We start from the raw sequence: 20,886 nt of genomic DNA, 5'->3' as shown, positions 1-20,886 counted from the left end.
TCTCCACAGCACAGCACAACACAGAAATCCAACATCCAACTATTATTAATTTAAAATATAGTTGAATAGCTACGATAACACTATCCGTTGTTATCATCCATTGGGGAAATTGGTTCCAATAACATTTTCGGATAAGATTTCGAACATGCGCATTTTTTCCATCAATAATCTGCGAGAACCTTTGGGTAATCGACTTCTGCTGGACGCTACTACGATTAGTACACTAAACTCTTGCAAACAATAATCTAAGGAACGTAAAACGGCAAAACGAATGTTAACAAAAGGCCTATCTAAACTTTAGTGACACCAAGGCTTTATCATAGGGGCGATAACATGTTTTGCAATGTGGGCTTTGATTTTTGTCACACTCCCTAACATTCTCTCTGACTTAAACAATTGTTGATTAAATTTTATTAAAACAATCGAACTGCAAACAAATAAAATTGAAACAGGAATGATATGAAAACACTACACTTGCTCATTTTGAACAAATACTTTGATTTAACATTCGAAAACCTAAAAAAAAAAACTTGAGTGCTTTACTTATGCCGGCCACTGTACCTCCACCAGTAGCTACGAGCAGATCGCGCTCGGCTTAAGCCGCGCTGCTCAGTTGTTCGGCTCGGCTCGGTCACTCATTTTCGATTTGGCGGTTGAAGCGTACGCATGTGCGCGCAGCTTTACCTTGTGGCGCGTGTTGTCGAGCATTGGAATCAAGCGGTGCTGATTACTTTTGTACGATCCTCCCAGTATGCTGGTTGGAAGCTAGGCTACACCGATCGTCCTTTTGTAGGCCTAATCTGGACGGATACCAAGCTAGTGTCGCGCGTGTCGGTTGTGCGTTGATAGTGGAAGCAGCATCCGATCCGAGTTGATAACCGCAACAACAACAGCAGCAACAACGTGAGTTTAAGAGCATCGCACGGGGTTAGCACACACGCCCCCAGGAAGGCGGTGGTGGTTAGCGCCAGAAAACTGTACTTTACGCTTCGGTTCGGTCCTTCGGGTTTCGGTTTTATTATCTTTTTGCCGTTTTATTGCAACAGCAAGTGCGCGCGCGGGCAGGTGCCGCAAGTGAAAACGGCAACAGCACCACCACCTTCGTCGACCAGCTCCTTCGGTCGGTTTCGGTGCCCTTCACCAGTTTATGCGTTTTTTTTTGGTTGTTGTTTTTTGGCGAAAAAGTTTTCGCAAGTGCGCCTGAAGAATCACAATTACGTTGCGCGCTGATCGTTGTGCAGTCGAGTCCAACAGTGAACCAACCGTGATCCGTCCAGTCCAATCAACGCCAATTGTAGTGTCCTTCCTGAGGCTCTGCTTGTATGTGCACGAGCCCGAGCACGGTGTTATCTCGTGATTAGCCTGGAAATTAAGTTGTTCGCTTTTAGGCCCCTGGGGTAGCGCTGGATCGTATCAATCAATAACGCGGGTGTACTCTGTCCTGTTTGTGTGTTGTGTGTGTGTGTTGTGTGTGTATGCGAACAATCGCCTCCTGTTAGCCACGCACGCACGCACGTTCGCACGCACGCACGTAGTAGCTAGTAAGTAGCCGTGTCGTCGCTTCATAAACGCACGCAAATGCCGTTGCCTCACGTGCCCGAATAGTGTGCCCAGACGGTGCCGGTGCAATAGGTGTCGGTTTGCGCCTTTCGCAAAATTCGCCCCGACCCAAGGAGTGTACTTGTGTACGTGTGTACGCGTGTGTGTGTGTGTGCGGTTGGGCCGAAACCGAGAAACAGGGTTGTTGTGAAAGGTTGAAGCCGTGAAGCACGCCAACAGCTGCTCGTGCAGCACCTCGCCTCTAGCTTCGAGTTTGCAGCGTCGTGTGTACCAGGGACTCCTACTCCAGGGAGATACGCATTCGATCAAGGTAGGCAATGACAGAGTAACAGGAGCAGCGCAAAGGCCTGGCCTTCTTCGCTTCACATGCCGGGGGAATTTCCATGACAACAACTTGTTCGTCTTCATCATTAACCTTTTTCCGGGCGAGATGCATTCCTAAACACCCGAAAGAGACCCGTCTCCACTGGTAATTGAAAATACTGACAAGAACCAGGAATCCTGACCGCGTGAAGCAAACCTTCAGAATGGGATAGCGATCGATACCGGAGGCCCGGGATTAATGATGGGCCCCGAACGGACCTAGAATGAAGGAATTTTCCAACAGAACGACAACACAACAACAACAACAAAAAAGGGTCACTCTCGTGTGCGTCAGGTGAAACTTGTGGTGCTGTTGTAGGCGCTTAGGCTCCAGCTCGGCAAAAGGGACCGCTTCGCTGCTGGTGGCACAACAGGTAGTACCACCTTCGAGGACGTCGTCGTCACGCCACCGCACACCTGCACACCTTCGCCCGGCTGTTCGTGTGAGTGGGGCAACCGGCCACCACCACCGCCGGACGAAAGGATATATATGTGTCAATGCGATGCGCACAACAATGTGTGACACAGGTCAGTGAGCGCAGTCATCCGCCGGCACTGTCTGTCTTGGTTGGCTTTCGGTTTTGTTTTGCTGCCGTTTCTTCCTTCAATTCGATTGGGCTGTTGCTGTGGCTCTGGTCTTCTGTCTGGCAATGGGACCTACCACCACCACACATGATCGCTCACCGGCAAACGGGCACATCCCAGAAACCAACACCAACACCCGAGGAAACGAGTGGGCAAAAGGAAACACACGAGAAGGGTGATAAAACCTGTTAGCCCCCTTTTGAGTTTTCGGGAACAATTCAGGTTCACCGGGAACGTTCGTGACGAATTCACTTTCTCTTGTTGCCTTGCCACTCTGTTCCCTGGGTTTTGACCCCTCGGCAACTGCTTCTCGGACGTTCCCTGAAAAATGAAGAACCTGAACTCTGATGAGCTGTCAGCTTAGCTAAACCGCATACTTTCGATCGGGGCCCCTTTTCCTTCCTAGCTGGCAGGAATATCGGCTTTTGATCATATCATGGATCACAGACAACCGGGACGCGTAACCATTGGTAACGGCCATCGCGACTCTCCCCACATATGAATGAATCGAATGTAGCAAACGGATCGCGATCCGTTCTTGTGCAGCCCTGTTCGGGAAGAAGCACTTTCGTGACACCAATTCCGGGACACCTCGCATTCCAACAGCGACTAAAATACGGAGTGAAACGGTCGTTGGGACCCGGGCTTTGCCTTGGGTGTTGCTCTTGGATTTTGGATTTTGGCCATTGGCCTACTATTTGGGATTCTTCGCCATCAGCCATCAGAAATCCTCCTTTTGTTGTGGTGGAAAAGATAACACAAAAGCTGCGCGATCGATCGATCGCTCGCTAGTGGCCTCCGCCACTAGACGGAGAATGCTAACGGTAGAAATTAACATAAAATGATCCCGATGGATCCCGGCTCGCTCGCCGGTCGCTGCAAAATCGATGTTTCGTATAATGAAGCCAATTATCAAATTTGGAAAGTGCAACACGCTGAGCTGCTGAGGGGAGAAGCTGCTTGACGTGTGTGTTTTTTTTCTTCTGTGTGTGGTTTTTCTATTCGGGAATGCTTGGGATTAAGAATCGAAGAATCATAATAATCAGCGGAATAAATTGATCTGATTCGTTCTGATTGGTGCACTTTCGGTGCTGACCTCTTTTTTGATAATATCTTATAGCTGGATGTGAACAAGTGTAGCCAGTTTTCTATAAAAAGTAGAAACGATATTAACGATAGATGCGTTAAGTTAAATGTCTTTGGTGGAGTGAGTATGATATGGACTGGCACCATTTCATCTACTAGATTAGCCGAAAAAGGGAACAGGTACAACGTTAAAGATTATATAGGTCTTATGGTCGTGACTATCAGTTATCAACAGACTATGTAAGTCTTATAGTATATTTATCAGTTATCACCAACTATTATAGTTAAATCCTTTTTAAAAATGTAGCTGAGTAGCAAATGTCACTCATCATATTCCTACTAACTTGACTGAATATTAGGAAGAAACAATGGTTTGTCATATATTTACTTTAATTGTTACTTAAAACAGATTTATTCATGTTCAATGTCTCCAACAGATTTGAGTGTAGTATAGATTGAGTATGAGGCTTTCGATCTTTTACTTGTGGTACCACAAGGGCACAATAGTCGCGCATGTTGGTAGCTTGTTCCGTGAAGAACGTTTTACGATCCTATCCCTTGATTCTCGGTTCTATCGTATCCCTTGCTTCCTACTCCTAACGTTCTGCTTTTCAATAAAAAAAAGCCCCGCCAGATGATGCCTCGAGCATCGTCTCGCTGCAATGTTTTCTACAGATTCTTTTTCAATTTTTGCATTTCAACGCCAACCCGCTGCTCGTCGGTGCTCGGTGGAGAGATCAACGCGCTAGCAAGCAAGCATTCTAACGCGGAAGAGCGACGATCGATCTAACGGAAAATGGTTGACAACTTGTTCGATGCGATATTTTATGAATACGAGAGCTGCGAGCACCGTGACACACGGAGCACCCGAGTTAGTAGGGCTAGCGGGCTGCCATTGCCAATCCTGGCTTGGCTTGGCTTGCCAACATTTGCCTTCAATGAAGCCGCGAGGCGCCGAAGCACCAACACACGCGGGAAATTGCCTCGTTTCGCTTCTTGGGTCGCCTCTTGGAGGAGAAAAAAAAAACCGGTGGCATGCTTCATTGGGTATTGGCATAAATAAACATAGAATTGATTTGGCGGCCCAAGCATATCTCGGCTCGAGAGGGAGAGAGAGAGCCCCTCCCTCGTGCGAAAGTCGTGATTATGCGCCAATGTCTGTGGCCTCCGGTTGCGGGAAGGGGGGGAGAGGACCACCAGGTTCGACCTACCGCGCTCTGGCCCAGGGAGCTGTTCTGCTGTTGCTGCTGCTGCTATTGCAGCTTTTGCGACAGCTTGACAGCCTGCCAACCTACCTGGAGCCTTCGGATTCCTCGCCGCGATAAGTCGATGGCGGAAGACTTTGGTCCTGTGTGTGTGTGTGTGCCGTTAGAACGCAACCACCAAACGATCGACCGACCGACACCCGGAACATCGTCGTCCTAGAACTGAGATGATTATCGCACGTCAACAGGACGCAGCACACCGCATTGCTTGATTATTCTCGCAAACGGCGAAAAAAATGAATATAAAAACAAACATAAACGGTTAGCATCTGTCGATTGTTCTGAAAAACTACCGTTTTGCTGGTGCTGGACACAGGTCGAGCCAGGAAGCGCTAGACAGCTGCTACCTCATACCAGGTACAAGGAAATGAAATCATCGTCGACGATGCGTCGCCATTAATAATGCTCATATCGGCGTACAAATGAATAATCAATTATCACACACTATTGCATCAGTGTCAGTGACCGGGGGGTCAGGCTCAGCTTGGAGCTGTAACAACTCGAATACCTTGCTTATCACGCCATTATGTATATTTATTCCAATTAGCCGCCGCCTACTCTGCTCGATGATTGCCGTAAAGATGCGTTTAACCTAACGCTCCTCAGCTATCGGGTGCTGCATCCTGATGCACTCCACACACACACACACGCGCTCGCCACTGACGCTCCCAATTCAGCAGATTTCCACAAATTTCCCTAAAAGCCACACAAATAATTGTTTCCTTTGAGTTTTTGGCCCTGTTTACGTAAACAAGAGCGAGAGAAAGAGGAAAACGGTATATCTGTGCCGAGATGTAATAGGATATATCCTCCGGGCAGCCGACAGACAGACAGACAGACAGACAGACAGACAGATACCTGACAACAAAGGTCACTGATCTTGAGCGCGCAATAGGGCGCCAATAAGCCCGCGCCACCCAGCCGGCCAACCAGCCGCTCGTTTTCTCAACCACCATGAATGGCGCTGCACTCTCCGGAGCACACATGTGCGGGGTGGTCTTACAACCGGGATACCACCCAGTCCCAGCAAGCACCGAAGCCCCCGGGGGGCATGGAATTGGCGAAATTTTCTTGTTTTCCTCCCATACTGCTGGCGGCAGTTGGCGTTCGCTCTGTTCGGCGCTTGCAATTGAGTTTAATAATCGGTTTCATGAGAAATGCTACTTCGCCTCGCCTTTTGGGGATGATTGTTTGTTACCGAGGAGTGGGGTAGGGAACAGGGTAACAGGAGCAAACACTCCACCCGTTACAATGCCAAAACATGGGAAAAGTTGGCGCACGCAGATGGTTTAAAGACCCAGCAGCAGCAGCAGCAGCAGCAGCAATATGGTTCCGGGCATCATTCCGACCAAACAAGGTTTTTTCTATCTGTATCTGTGCCCTGAAGAGAGGGCACGGAGAGCGAGAAAAAGATGAAATAATTCCGTTTGGATGGTACTCTAAACAGTGCCTATAGTAGTACATTCGCGATAGACTTCTTAAACCGGTGATTGAACTGACCAAAATTCGACCACCCATTGACGAGGTGACTCATACTTGAGAGCTGACGTTATAGGTGCCGACGCAGATGGGTGTACCACCGTGTGCCCGATTCCGATTTCCGACAGTTTTTCCACACTTCATTATCGCCACTTTCTTTGCCCTTTTAAGGCGTAAGTGAAATCAAATCGATTTCCTTTTTGCCCAAATTAAGAATGAAGGCATGAAGGAAAGCGAGGCGCGGCGCGGCTCGGCGCGGCGCGGCTCGGCGCGCAGCTAATTGGAAACTAATGATCTTCACACGTTTTGCGCAGCAAGAACAAGAAGAAGAAGCAGAAGTGGCTTAGAACATTCATCCTGAGACCCTATGGCACGTCAGCTTGAGTTGAATTCTTGCTCTCGTCGCTTGCTCTGATTGGTTGTCTTGAGTTTCTTGCAGAACATTGTCAGTAGCTCAAAAGAAACCTCGATGATTGCTCGACTTACGCTGCCGTAAGTGATATGTCACAGCAATTTGTCCCCATTCGCTCGGGCCAACGATTCATTTGCCCTCCAGCAATCCTTCGACGGCCAGCACCGTCGTTGCACCGAGACCGAGAAATTGGATGTGAAGCAACAACAACAGCACAGCACGGCACGGTACGGGCCCCCGTGCTTCGTTTTTTTGTTTGTCCTTTGGCGCACTCCGTAAAGCGATTCCATTCAATGATCATCATTCTGCTGCTGCGCTCCACTGATACTGATCAGTAGTTGGCACAGCTGATAATGATGGCCAACGGTGTTGTGCGGCTGTTTCTGACCGAAGTTCAGCGGACGATGATATGCGTTGGAGTGCAGCGACTGCATTGCGCACACACACAGATGGTGGGGACCATAAAGCACGTTGCAGTTTAGGCTGTTTGTCCTGCGGTGGCCATCGCGCCACCTTCTGACCGCCTTGTGCAGTGTTGCGTGAGACCTCGAAGCGATGCAGCCCGTGTGTGTGTGTGTGTGTGTGTGTATGTGTGTGTTGGTGCACCATCGGCACCATTGCATCCAAGTTCGTAGCGGTTCGATGCATTTACATGGTTTGGTCAATCCTTCGCGTGTGTTGCTTGTGTTGATCCAAATGCGGGTTTATGTTGCCTAGCAACGGTGCACCCGGCGGGTATAGGACACTGGTAATGGGCTCTAATGAGCGATGGCATCAGTATTGAGACATTCCGATAGCCGTTTGTCCGTTTTTTTTCGTCCATTTCTTTTCGATGTTTGCAATGTGAGTAACGTCAAACGTCAAACCGTTTGATGAGAAACCATCAAAACCAATCGCATAACGGCACACCATTGGAGGTGATGTCGTCATAGAAGATGACTGATCTGATCCCTGGCAGGTGGCATATGTTTTCGAATCGATTAGAGCGCCGTTCACACCACCATGGATCGTGGATGTGGAAACCCTTCATCAGGCCGGAAGGTAGATCAAACATTTCCTCCGCCATTGGCGCTTCGCTGCGCCCGCAAGCAATTTACTCCCAAAAAAGGGAGGCTCGATGATCGATCGTAACCAGGCAACCTGAGCCCTGAGCCTGAGGTTGGGAGCTTTACTTTCTCGCCTCTGGTTCATTGCTTCCGGTTTGGTGGCGAAATAATGTTTCCGATTGTTTTTTTCGAAAAGCTTCCCTTTCCCGACACCGGCCAAAGTTTGGTATTAACTCGAAACCCCCTTCCGGAACCACCGAAATGTAACGCTTCCCTCCCCTTCACGACAGCAGTTGGAGTTGGCGTTGGAGTTTTGGTCTATGGATACTATGTTTTAAAAAACGAAAATTTGCTTGACTTTCGCGAAAAACTCTCTTTATGGGGCTTCACTGCGATCGTGAAGCCGTGCTTTCGATTTCCATCCCGGTCCCGGATTCCTGCCGTTTGTTTACATATTGGCATTGGTTGCAGCAAAAAAAAACGGTTTTCGCCGCGATTTACAATCGCAAATCCAATCGCAATCAAATGTTTGCTGCGATTTCCATCGATAAATCACTAGCCACAGGAGGAGAGGCGTGGGGGAGGTCGGACACATCGTACTAGTGTCTCTAATCCAATCCGCTTTTCCACCGATAACAATAAGCCTTCAAATGAGCATGTCAGTAGCTAATCTTGCATAAAATCGCGCCAATGACGGATCGGGAAAACGCACGCGCGCGAGTGGATACATTTGAGAGCAGTCGATTGCATTTCACTTTCGCCACAATCAAGCGCGACGACCATTGCGATCACAATGGAGAGTAATGTGCCGTTCAATTCCCCAACAGCCCCCCAAAAAGGGTTACGAATATCGTTAGGATTTTCAGTCGCCAGACACTAGGCACTGCCGGTTAAGTAGCCTTCCCTCGCTTTTGTCCTTAGTATCTTCGACTTGGGGAAGGGAGCAGGGGTAGGGGGCATAATTACGGTGAGGGTAACATCGCTTGTTAAATGCTCAAGTCATCATCAATTCGACACATTTCCTGACCTACTAACGAGATAGAGACATGTCATGGCGGCCAGTCGCGCTCGTCGTCATCATCATCATCATCATGGTGGAAACATCTTTTTGTAGTGATCGATGGCATTGCGTATCGAATGGAGAAGTGTTCCCTCTCGTACGTCCGCGACAGATCAGCGATCGCGATCGCACACACACACACACACACGCCGATCGCAACCAAGGTTCTTGCATAATCACTTCAAATAATTTCCCTTTTGCGCAAGGTAAAAAGCCCGGCCACGGCAAGGTTGCTGTTGCTATTACTGCTGCTGCTGCTGCTACTTGATATTCGCTACTGGTTGGAGAGTCGAGAGGAAGATCACGATCATGCCGTACCGTGGTGTATGGACGCGATAAACATTCGCGACATTTCCAGAACAATCACAATTCGCGAGAGATTCGAATACGAATAAGTCGACCACTTTTCTCGGGGAGCATGTGGTACGTGAAGTGCGGCTTTGGATGCTGCATAGCGGTACCACCGAACGAGCGTGCACACACACACACAGACAGACAAAATATCAGCATCACAAAACGGTACTCCCGGGGGCAGCTCGGTATCAACAGCTCGGTCTGTGCAACAGCCTGTCCGCAGTAATTGAGGCAAGAGTCTTACGAGAGGAAAAACCCCAGTTTCTTCATCCTACTACATACGAGCAAGCACACCAACACCAACATCGAGTCAAACGGCTGCTGCGGTATGCTTTTCTCACCCACGGATTATCTAATCATTTGGATAATTTTAATTATTTCACCAAACTCACAAAACATATTTCTGTGTTTTTTTTTTGTGCCACGGATGCCGGTCCCGGATAGCATCATGGGCCGCGAGATCGAGATCGCGTGTCTTGTAGTTGAATGTTAGACTTGGAAGCCCCCGACAGCGCCCCGGGGGGCTTATCTAATGACTTCTTTGCAAACTGTGACTGACTAAACGAGGCCACCACCACATGAACGAGAGGAAGGGTGAAGTGTGGCGTGTGGCACCAACCAATGCTCGTAACATCAATCGGCATCCAGCATTGGAATCCAGCGAGGTTTGCACGGGGAGAGTGAGAAGATCGATTTATGATCCCCCCCCATCCCCGCCACGGGGAGTTGTATTTTGTTTTCGTTTCACTCGAGACTCGACAACACCAGACCGTACCGGTATGAAATTAACTGTAATCCACGAAACGATCGAAAGCCGTTTTTCACCACCCCTCCCCGGGGAGGGAGGGTGAGAGGGCTGAGTCCGAAAATGGCGGAAAAAGAGATAAATTTTTACTCCACCCAGCCACAGATCCCATTGTGTTCGGGTTTTCGCTGGTTTCGTTCACCTCGTAAATATTTTGCCGAAACGGAGGACGACGTTCGGTTTTCACAAGCACCGGCGTCCGTGGAGGTTGATGCTGATCGATCGTAAGTCGATAACATTATGACGCTTGACTCGATTCCGTTAGGTCTAACAGGTGTTTCCTCGTTAATTCGCTTGAGTCGCGAATGTCCTTAAGGGTGGACTTTGGTTCATTTGCGATATGATAAAGGTTAATTTTGTGACGAAACCAGCAGACTAATTGTTTTTGTTTTTTGTAAATTTGATAATGAAGTACAAGTTTTTTCTTATTTTATCAAGAAAATGAATATTTTAAAAATATTGCCACGAAATCATAAAAATGCTCTTTTTTGCGAAGCGATGTTGATCGTAGGAAACATAGAAATCGATGTTTCCTTTTTAGATGATGAGTTTCTCCACGTTTACTTGTTAAGTTTTTATAAATTAAAATCAATTGTTCAATTCGCGGTAGCATTTTGAAGTTGGAAAAGTAATGCTTTTACGATTTTTCCATACATACATTTTTATATCTATATTATCTTCGAAAAAATATCAACAAATTGTGCAGCAGAATGTGCAGAAAATGTTTTCTAAATAAATAAAAAAGATCGGTCCAGTAGTCTTAATGTTTCCATGGACACCGATTTAGAAAACATTAATTTAGTAGCAATACACGAAGCAATGCATATTGAAATAGCTGTATCTTTAATATTTTTCCTCCGATTGATCCAAATGTTCGACACAATAGTTTTGAAAGATTCTTCTATCAGAATAGTATATGAAAAATATATAAAAAAAACAAATCAAAATGCCATAGTCTCTGCTTAAATTGCCAGAGGAAAGCTTTCAACGATATCACTTCTATGGTCTTTAACCGCTCATTTAACACTCCCCCCGGTGGCTGGCCCCCAAAAGCGAACTAGCAAGCCATTTGCTCGAAATTACACATCGCCATCGTTTCGACCTGGAGCACCACTTCCGCACCGGCGGATGATCTGGCTTTCATCGATAATTTCGAGCTGAGTGTGTGTCTGGCGTTTGCTGCTGCACCACTTCAAGGTGATGATTCGATAGTGTGAGCCTTGGCCAACCCACAAATCAATGCCCCGCGTCGTGTGCGTGTGCTAAAACGCTTTACCGGAAATGTGCATTGAGCGAAAGTTTTCAGTTCAGGCCAAAGGTATGCCTTGCAGGGCGCAAGCGAGCGAGATTATGATAGGGAGTGGCATCGGCATCTTTCCAGCTGGTTATTAAATTTATTTTCTCCCCCGGCGATGTTTCCGGACACCAGGCGGACATCGGAATCGATTGGAAAATTATGATTTTCCACCGGATTAACATCAGACTCCCCCATAGGGCTAGACTGCCTGGTCATCTCCCGGGCAGCAGGAGAGATGCTGTTTGATTTCAGTTGATAACATTTCGTCTTGTCTTGTCTTGTCGCGCGGATCTTCCAAGCGAACTATTGCTCGTTAAATTGTAAAACTTTCTTCTTCGCGATGATGTTTTGCCTCGATCTCGGGTTGCAAATCATTCGCTGCGCCTGCGAAACCATCTGCAGCAAGGAGGATCACTTCACACGAACAAGCGGCCGCGAGTGAAGCGAGGCCTTTTTCTGCCAGCATACAAAATGTCCACGATCGGGTCCCATAGCCAACCCATTATGAGAGAATGTTCCTCTCATCTGATAGGTACTCCCTCAACGCTTGACTAAGACTTTAAAACAGTGCCGGGGTTTTACTTACCAGTAATCTCTTCTCGCTGATCATCCAGCATCGGTCAGTAGTGCCCTTTTTGGGGTAGCTCGCACGATCGTTCGCTTGCTCGCGCACACTGTTCAGGGAGTTATACAACCTACTAACCAGTTAGTCTAGTGGCCGGCCAGCTGGCTAGTTGGTTGGCTCGCCAGACTTGCACCTCATCAAACCCGAATGCTTACTCCGCGTAGCAGCAGCAGCAGCAGGAGGAGCACCACAACTGGGTTGGGGGTGCCTCGAATGATCGCTGACCATAAAACATTAGCGCTGCTACTATCAATACGCGAGCGCCAGTGAGGCACGGTTGGAATTGGCACGGTTGTGCAGGCGAGCGGCGCGTTGGCGTAGCCTGCGTCACTGGCCTGCGAAAAACCCAGAAGCCCAGAAATGATGATTAGGAGAAAGGTTAGGCCGGAGAGGTAAGCAATTCAATTAGCGGCTTGCAGAGTGCAGAGGAGTGTTGAAGCGTTGAAGCCAACCTTACACCAAAACCAAAGCGCCAATATAACCGCCACTCACTCACTCGCTCGCTCGTTTCGAGGTTCGTCGCCTATGGTTCGGCGGCCGAAAGTCTTTTGATTCGCTTCGCCGCTTGGTTGATCGGAAGGTGCCGGGGATCCATTAAAATTGGGTCGTGTAAACACTAACACACACCCTCTATGGCGGTTGATGAGTTGCATCGAGGAATGCATAGGTGTAACGAGCGTATACCCCGCAAATTAATCGGCACCCCCACCCCACAGGGAATCATCCCGTTCCGTTCCGCTCTCATTGGAGGACGACGGAGAGTGCAGCGATGAGCGAAGTTCGCTATCGATTTCGATGCTAGATATTTTTACAAAAAAATAACTAGTACTTAAAGCATGCAGCAGTTAATATTTGGCCGCACAGAATAGACCCTATCTCAGCCAAAACATAATGTATAGAGAAAAGAAAGGTGTCATTTTGTAGGTTTTTTTGCCTTGAAGGTTGCCTTTTAGGTATGAAATGATTTTGGGTATTGATGAAAATTATTCCTTTACTTTTTATATCATTTTTTAAACTTTTATTTTGACATCACCTAACATTGTTTGCACAGTACTGTAAATCGCATCAGTTGCCCTTTTGTCGCACATCGCCCTCATTTCAGTTAGTTTTTATACATTCCTGATACACATTTTAAGTATCCTTGTGATAATTGTCCAATAGAAATCGATGGAACAAGACATTTTGTTGGATTGATAGTTTTCCCAATGAAATCGATCTAATTGAATACAAAAAGTTAACGCCATACCTTCGGCAAGAACAGCTATCTAAATCATGCCAAACTTACACAGGATCATTGGTGGACAACTGGAGAACAAAATCCTTTTCTGTAGACACTCTTTTTTTACACAAATTTCGAATGAACGTTGTTGCAATGGTGAAACATTTGGTTAGTCGCAACTATTGCAGATCCCAAATGATCAGATCAGATCATCAGATGCCAAATCATCATCTTACGGGCAAATTTATCTCCGTAAATAAGCCGAACCCTTCGTAATCATTGACCCTCTATGATTGACAAAGTATTTTTTTTGCTCTGTATTTTTTTTAAATGCATTTCTGCGAGTGTTCCATTGTCCATCAAAATGCATGGTTTGAATTCGGTCAACACTTGCTCATACAGATTCCTTTGCACGGATTTGGGCATTCAAGCTGTGTTCTTGGGTCCTATTTGCCTATTTTATGGTATGATACGACCTTAAAACTTCTCTTGAACATATTTGTTGAACTGTTATGTCGACTGTCGTGAGTTTTTCTTGGTGGAATCACGCTGAGAGATCCCAGGATTGTCGACTCAATTTTGTCTGCAGAATCGAGCATTTGTTACACTTTTTCGGCTGTTTTATCTTGCTAGAATCAAGGTAAAAGTCCCCCAGTAACATTTACGCGTGGTATTCTCAGTTGAGTTTGGAAATTTCAAGACTTTCGCGGTTTTTTTTTCTCTCCTACCAAATCGAGTTTTAATACTGAGTGTACAGATTTTTCCCCCCTTCGCGTTCCATAGCTTTTAAATGTGTGTATCAATTTTGACAAAGTTTTTACCCGTAAATAAACAGACTGCTATGATTAAAACGCTGTCAACAGAATTGGCAAAGTGACAACTAGGCGCGCTGCAGCGATTAAAAATTAGCGTCCAAATATGAACTCTTCCATGCTTTATGCTAATAACTGCTGCTATGCTAGATTAAGTTGCAAATGAAGGCAACGACAATCCAGCAACATAATGAGCCCGCGGTCGATATTCGATGCGAATGCGAACTACCATCGAGCCACAAACGGTGAAAGCTCATTATCTGATGGAAAAGGTGGTCTTCGTTGAAGTACAATCTCTCTGCCACTGTCTGTCAACCGGGAATTGCTTGCTTCAACAACAACAACATCATCCAAAAGCTACCTTCCACCCCTTCCAAAAACAACCCTCTACCCCCGGTGTGCCCCGATGGCCACCGAACACACAATCTGTTCCGCTGAATGACAACAATTTTGCTCCAAATATCTACACTCCAGTGAACAACAACCCAACCTGGGTCAGTCAAGCCCAAAAGAAGTGCCCCCTGTGTGTGCTGTGGAACAGGGGAAGGAAAAAGCAGACGACCCCTTGGCAGCTCGGATGGCAGCTTTCTTTTTATCCAGATCGGCGCGACCGATTGCGGTGGCCTTGGAGGTAGTGTAGTAGCTCTCGGAATTAGTGCACGAGATAAAAATCACTGAAAATGGTTCTTCCAACCCAACTCCCACTTGACACACTCTTCCGGCGCGCAAAGGAGTGCAAGGTTAACGATGCGAAATCATGTAAATGTGTTTGTTGGTGTAAAATTTATTAATTAATACCGTGTTGTTTGGTCCGTGGTCCAAAGACCGCGAGGAGGGCCGACAACCCGCATCCGAATTGTCCGCGGTCGGGCGCTCCAGAAAGTGGACCGACCGGCTAATTGAATCCGCGGGAACATCGGCTTGAAGGGTGCCAAAAAGGAAAAGGGTTTGTGGTCAGGAAAGCAAAGCTGCATGGCCACGAGAGCAACTTTCATGTTGAGAACTGTCAAAAAAAGGTTGAAAGAACGTTGCTATCGTGGCCGATAGACGAAAGAAACTTTCTCGGCAGCTCTCGGATTGAAATAGAATAAAGAACTGTCAAAATATGTTGGTATAAGATTGACACTTGCAAAACAAAGCTGCTATCGTGGTCTGGCATTTGACCACGATAAGTTTCACAACTTATGACAGTCAATAAAAATGTCTTAATAAATGAAAGTTGCTATTATCTTAAGAACCCATCACAGTCTTCCGTGGTGTATTCAGGTTCGAGGTTCGACGAAATCGGCTTCAAAAGTGAAACACTGTAACGGACCAAATAAGGAGAGCACCGGAATGGACGTAAGCATGTGATCTCATTAAAAATGATTTAAAACATACTTAGCGCTAGGGCCACGTGGTCCAGTAATGAACTAATGCCCCCCAGGAAGCCTAGACCTAGACCTTCTGTCTTATGGCCATCACCAGAAGAAGAAGAATGTTGTAGCCAGAAAAAAGGGACCTGATGCGACGTGACGCGACGCGACGACCGATGCACACGCAATCAATCAATTGTTGTGGCCGCTTCCCAAAAGGCGGCCCGGAATTTGCTTGGCATACCTATATACCTTTCGTCAGATTCCTAATGAACTTGTCCCTAGACGACGATGGGCTTCAGAAAACAGGTTCAATGTGCTTCTAATGAATTTGAATAATCTTTCGACTTTTGTGGCTCTCGAAAGCAGCAGCAGAACCGAGCCTGTCTAATGACGTAAATGATGACGATCGATTTATGAGCACTCCTTCCCTTCCGTCTTTAGTAATGGATGAACTTCTGTTGCTGTTGTACTGCATGGAAGTAGACCCTTAAACCCCTTTAAGGGCACCTATAGGAGAATGCTGGGGCAGTGACCTAGGAATTTCCACAAGAGCAGCACGAAAGTAGCCTTTCTCCTCGATCGACCTCTCGTGGCATATTCCTGATAACAGCAGCAGCAGCAGCAGCAGCAACATGAGAAATCTATCGCCTCCGATATTGAGGTCATTAACATAATCAATGATAATGAACAGTAATTGTTTGGTAGAACCAATCACGCGGAAAGCACGCGGCACGATGCAGCACTAGCAGCACCAGCAGCAGCATGGATGCAACGCAATCTCCTTCGAGGCACTGCACATGGCATGGCTTGGCATGCCGTATGCATGGCGTAACCTGGGCGTAAAATATGAGCCAGAGAAAGGCGTCGGGAACGACTTGTTTACGAGTGGCACTGGCGCGCGCAGTGTGAGGTTCCCGTATATAGGCTGATGATCCACCACCACCACCATCCTTTCCCCAACACGTGTTGCTATCACGTTGCGGCCCACTAGACGGCCCGCTAGACCACTCGGAAATGGGTCAACTCTCGGCTCGCTTGGCGTTGCCTTCCATCGGCAGCATCGTCTTTCACGTTTCACGAAACGGAAGCCAGCAGCAGCAGCCTACTACTACTACCACTACTACTGACTGGCTGGCGGGTACGCACAGAAACAGGTGAGCTGTCAGACACCAGAGACAGAGTGCTTGTTGTAAAAACGGCGCACTCTGGACTACATAGTATTCGGCGCTTCGCTCAAGCTTCTGCCGCGCGAATGTCTTCCCACCACCAACCACCAACCAAGCGCTCTTCACGCGCTAACAATGACGAATTAGCTGAGCATCGTACGGCCATTTCGGCCATGCTGCTGCAGCAATAACAGCAAACAACAACGGCGGAATGCCGTGGCCATGCCCATTATACCATTGGCCTAAACTGGCACCCCGTAACTTGTGCTGAAGTGCTTGCTGAATCGCTTCATCGTAGCGCAGTTTCTCTTCTCCAGGCTGATTAGCTCCCGGTACAAACAATGCCCTCTCTCTCTATCGCTGCTCCCATGGACATTTTACTACGCCTTTCTGGGTTCCAAACATGGAACGGGCCTGATGAAACTGACGCCTGCAGCACAGCTTGGTTGAAGCAAATTGCATTCTAAATTTGTTTATTTTAACATCGACAATTATTCAGAATGTTTAACTGTTATCAACATAATTTAACGGTGATGGTGAAGCGCATCCAAGTGTTAATCCAATCGTTTCGCACCAAAGGGACGACGGTGTCTGTTTTGTGATCTTTTAAAATGGTGTTTTGTATGAATTACGATGTGCCAGTACGATGTGCTAGAACATGGCACGTTTTTATGTTTCAGAGGTTGTAATGTGCTCTTTAGGTACATTAGGTAAAATCTTAAGGAAGATAATTTTTTATGTAAAAAATAGAAATAGCTTAAAAGAGAAGGTTTTGATGGAAGGCTCGAAACCAAAGTTGTTGCAAATATGCAAAGGACAAAGTAATGAAGCTCCAAAGTAGGCAGTTCTTCTCTCAACTTGATGTAATTAGTTGTGAAATTGAACTTGTTACAATTAGTGATCTGGAGTTATGGTGCCTATACTCGAACAAAACTATACCACTAAGGACGGTCAAAATGAGATTGCATTGCATTCGTGTATGAGTGAAGTTTAGAAGAAACCATTTTATTTCACTCTACTTTCACACTATCTTGTTAAAACCAGCTTGAAACTCGTTGTAAATCTCCTGCCAAAATCGTTATCGACAAGTGTTCCATATGGGCTTCTGATCTATTTCCTAATAAATCTTTTAAAAGCACTTTATAAAACCATAATGCTTTTGTTTGATTCTATTCTCTGTGGAACGCAAAATTCAATTGAATTTTACTTTTAGTCTACCTCCGAGTTAGCTGATACTGAATTCTAATTAATAAGCAAACTTTTTCCTCACTCGCTTACTGGAGCTGGACTGAAGTTTGCAATGCAATGTTGCATTCGTTTATCAGACCCCGCAAGTCAGAAATAAAAATTGCTAGCCGCGAGTGTCCAGCGGCAAGCCAAGGACATTTTTTACCGCAAGTGAAAGCATTACATTCCGTGCATCGGCACCGTTTACAGTGTTTAACAATCAAACTCACACAACAATCTCCCTCTACCACATCCTCATCGGTCAAAGCAACTCCGAAAAAGAGTTTTTGCTTTCTCGCTCGTAAATCTTCCGAAAGTTGCGCACACATTCCAAGCGTCTCTCTACGGGTAAAAAAAAACACACACACATGAAGTAAAATACCCGAGAAGTAAACCATTTCAAAGAAAAAAAGCAAAAAAAAAACACGATTCACCGCCCGGACTGCCAGATGTAAAACGTAGCTAGGCATGGCGTTGCGCGGTAGCATAGTGCACCCTTCATTGCGCCTAGGTTCGTTACCCCTGGAGATCAATTAAGATCAAAGAGGCTTTGGTAAGCGATGGCCTGTAAAACCCGCCCCGTAAACCTGACACCTGCTTGCGCTGCTCGCGTAAAACAAACGATGCAGACTTGTAGTTTACTCCAAGGGGTTGGGGGAGGTGAGGTTGGATGAGTTTTCACATGCAACAACAAGGTGGTCTCCGTCCGTCCGTCCGTCCATTCGTGTGTGTGTTCACATCGTTCTATTTGCAGAAGGTGCATTGCTTCGGGGGCAATGCGCGCTGCGGGGATTGCAAATCTGAAACATATCATCTCTGAATGGCAAGGAAATGCTGTGCAAAGCAAATCACTTCACAAGCAAACTGCGGTGCAGTACAATCAGTATTATTTATCAACAAAAGCCACAACACGACAGCGACCAGGGAGCGAGCGATAGAAAAGCGAGCTTCGCACTCTTACGCAAATGATAACAAGAAAAGCATCACACAATCGTGCAACCCAGGGGCCTCGAGCAAACACACACACATGTGGCACAAACACTTCATCAATCAAATCACGGGGTGTTTCGTATGGAAATTCATTTCTTTCTTTTTTGGGTGACAGCCGAACCCCGCCTGCTCTAAGCAAGGCGGATATCCGAGATCGAGATCGAGCGCATAAGGCGGTGCTCCCGGTAGGTGGCAATGGCCGTGGTTGTAACTACATAATGGTGCGTAATCGGTACCTCCTGCGGCTGTGTCGATCAAGTATCAATCATTATCTTCGAGAGAGCGAGAGTGAGGGGGTGGTTTAAATTCAGCGCAAATCGAAGCATCCTGCGCGATGTACCGCAGTGCATCTCGGTGGTGCATGCTTTGGTTGATTGCGATGTGCATTAACTCCTAGACCTGCATGTTACCTCAGCAAGTCAATAAGAAAATCGACGCGCAAAGTTGCGCAACTGAAAATGGGTGCAAAAAAATGGCTGCTGTTGCTACGAGGCTGGAGATACTCTCTCGCTAATTTTGCAATGCTCTTGCACACGATCACACACACACACACACACACACGATCGCGAGTGTTGGAGTGTTTAAACTTTCTAATGCAATACGATAATGCCTCTTCTCCTTCCCTGGGGTTGGGGTCTTAGGTTCGTGGAGTGGCAGGAAAGATGCGAAGTGCGTGATAGCAGCGCATTAAAACAAATTCAAAGTCATACCGAACATACTTACTCTCTCTATCTCTCTCTCTCTCTCTCTCGTACATGTTGTCTGTAAGTGCTCTAATTAAACAAACGTCAGTGCGAGGATCGAACTATGCTCTGTATGCGTGCCGCGGTCTGGCCATTAACCTTCCATAGCCATCGAAACCGGAGCTCAGGCCACTCTCAGTCTCGCAAGCTTCAACACTCGTGTGATCGCGAGATGATGGATCTCCGATGTTGACTCCAAGCACCAAGCGGGCCACTTGTGGTCTAGGATTTCCTGTGCGTGTATCCGATTGCACTGTCGATAGAAAGTGAATCGGATATGCTGATCGGCGCGAGTTTCTCGATGCTCGAGCATAAATACCCCCGCAGAGAGAAAAGCTGGCTGGTGACACCCTTCAGTGCAAGCTTTCTCGGGCGCTCTACCTCGGACCACCACCAGGTCAGGTCAGACTAATTGTCGTCACCTACGAGTCGGCACGCGAGCGCCTGTGTGTGTGTGTTTGTTTCTGTCGTAGCGTAATTAAAGTATCCGCTCACGGTTTAGTCACATGACATTTAGGCCTTTCCCGGGGAAAGAGAGAGATTATCTGCCCGGTCACATTAATGTGGGTCAATGTCGATTCCGTTGTTGGTTTATTGCATACGCGCGCATATGCGCACGGCGTACGCCCTATTGCTCACCATCAGCACCAGCACCAGCACCAGCGCTACTGCCTTTATGCAACTCTTAACCTACCCTAGGTGGTACGGTTTTTCGAGCAGTAGTAGTAACAGTTAGCTTTGACACAGGGTAACAGGTTAATGCGGGGACGAAAACAACTGTTTAATGTGACCGTAATGTAACATTGCACCAGATTATGAGGTAGAGGCTACTCGGTTAAAAAAATGGTCAGCCTCGTATGCTCGCAGCTCCATACGGTACTATCGGACGGTGTGTGTGTGTGTGTGTGTGTGTGTGTGTGTGTGTGTGTGTGTGTGTGTGTGTGTGTGTGTGTGTGTGTGTGTGTGTGTGTGCTTTACGATGGTTTTGTTGTTCGCCTGCTTGGTTCTGTTTTTTTGCTCTTCTTTTTTTGTAAGGTCATAGACACACAGATGTCTGGAGGTCTTCACAAAGACGGCAAGGTGAAACGACGTCATAAATTCTACTCGCAACTCGGAATATCAAGTGCCACACACACGAGCGCACACACGCGCTTACACAGGAACGCGAAATTTAGGGTATTAAGCAAATGGTAACAACATGGCATTTCAATTATGCTCGAGCGAAGGATGGCAGTTGTTGACACCTGCCCATAGCGGTAATGTCTCAGAAGAGATTTTAATAAATATGGGGCAAACCTTGGCAAAACCTTGGCCACCATTTTTGGTAAGCATCTTCTCTAGTCGAAGCAGTTGGAGCTGCCTATGGCCATGATTGCAATTTTCCGTTAAGAAGTGCCAAAATGAGGGGTTGAAGGAATGTTGCTATTGTGGCAG

The 20,886-nt window shown here is 46.9% G+C and overlaps 1 protein-coding gene across 1 annotated transcript in view; it reads left to right on the top strand.

Moving 5' to 3' along the window:
* The first annotated feature begins 653 nt into the window (after positions 1-653).
* The window catches only part of LOC125956805 (patched domain-containing protein 3), a 51,057-nt gene continuing 30,824 nt past the window's right edge, over positions 654-20,886 (top strand). The window contains exons 1-2 of the mRNA XM_049689015.1: positions 654-720; positions 1,186-1,870. The gene's annotated coding sequence lies outside the window, so the exon portion shown is untranslated. The remainder of the gene's footprint in view (positions 721-1,185; positions 1,871-20,886) is intronic.

The sequence above is a fragment of the Anopheles darlingi genome, chromosome 3 (assembly GCF_943734745.1).
Source record: "Anopheles darlingi chromosome 3, idAnoDarlMG_H_01, whole genome shotgun sequence".
Taxonomy (NCBI): domain Eukaryota; kingdom Metazoa; phylum Arthropoda; class Insecta; order Diptera; family Culicidae; genus Anopheles; species Anopheles darlingi.
Note: the sequence above shows the minus strand (reverse complement) of the source record. Positions and strands in the feature narration are given on the sequence as shown.